Source organism: Elephantulus edwardii, unplaced genomic scaffold (genome assembly GCF_000299155.1).
Source record: "Elephantulus edwardii isolate Elephantulus edwardi_28Jun2011 unplaced genomic scaffold, EleEdw1.0 scaffold00066, whole genome shotgun sequence".
Classification (NCBI taxonomy): domain Eukaryota; kingdom Metazoa; phylum Chordata; class Mammalia; order Macroscelidea; family Macroscelididae; genus Elephantulus; species Elephantulus edwardii.
The window spans coordinates 885384-886491 of record NW_006399816.1 but is presented as its reverse complement, the minus strand read 5'-3'; positions in this window follow the sequence as shown (position 1 = coordinate 886491).

Here is a 1108-nt window from a genome sequence, read left to right as displayed (position 1 = left end):
TAAAGAAACCAGAACTGCCACCCAATTAGATATTTGCACACCTATGCTTATTGCAACATTGTTCACAATAGCAAAGAGATGGAAACAACCCAAGTGCCCATCAACAGATGAATAGATAAAGAAGTTGTGGTATAGTCACACAATAGAATACACAGCACTGAAAAACAAGTCATTAATAAAACTGTATACAAAATGGGTAAACTTGGAGGACATTATGCTGAGTTAAATATCTCAATCACAAAAGAACAAATATTGCATAATGCCACTGTCATAAAACAGGACTGACATGGGAGTTGGGGGGGAGCTAAGAAAAGAGGAGATAAATAATGAACACTGCATTAAAACAGATGAGGGAAAGAACTGTTTAAAAGGAATATATGATTAGTCATTATTTGCATGACAACAGTCCAGAATAGGAGGTGCATAACAAAGTGGACTATGGTGTAGGGGTAGGGGAGGAAATTGTGCAACAAGGAATAAATTTTTTAAAGAGAAAAACAAACTAGTTGCGGGGGGGATAGGGAAGAAAATGTGCGACAATGAGTGAATGGAAATCCAAGTTTTCTGTAAACTTTTGTTAAAATCACAATAAAAAAATTTAAGAAGAGATAAGGACCGGGAATTGATTATTGTATTTAATCATGGCAGTCATCTGCAACTTGGACAAAAGTGATTTTGATTGAGTGGTGGCAATTGCACCTATTTAAAAGAATGTGAAAAGTTAGAAAGTATAGAAAACTTTTTAAAAGTTTTGTTTTAAAAGGACAAATACGGGAGCTCTGGTGGCCTAGTGGCAAGAAGCTGCACTGCAATCCCAGAGGCTCAAATCCACCAGATGCTCTGCCGAGAAAGGAGGGACAATCTCCTCCTGCACCAGTCAGATCATATTTGATGGTACACACACATAAAAAGAATAAAATAAAAATTTAAAAGGACAAATACTGCATGGTGCCACTGTTGTAGAATGAGGCTGACATCAGGGTGGGGTAAGTCTGAGAAAAACTGGATAAATTATGTATACTGCATTGAAGCCAATGAGGGAAGAGAACAGTTTAAAAATATATTTTAGGGCATTATGATTATCATAAGAGTTTGGAATGAGGGTTGC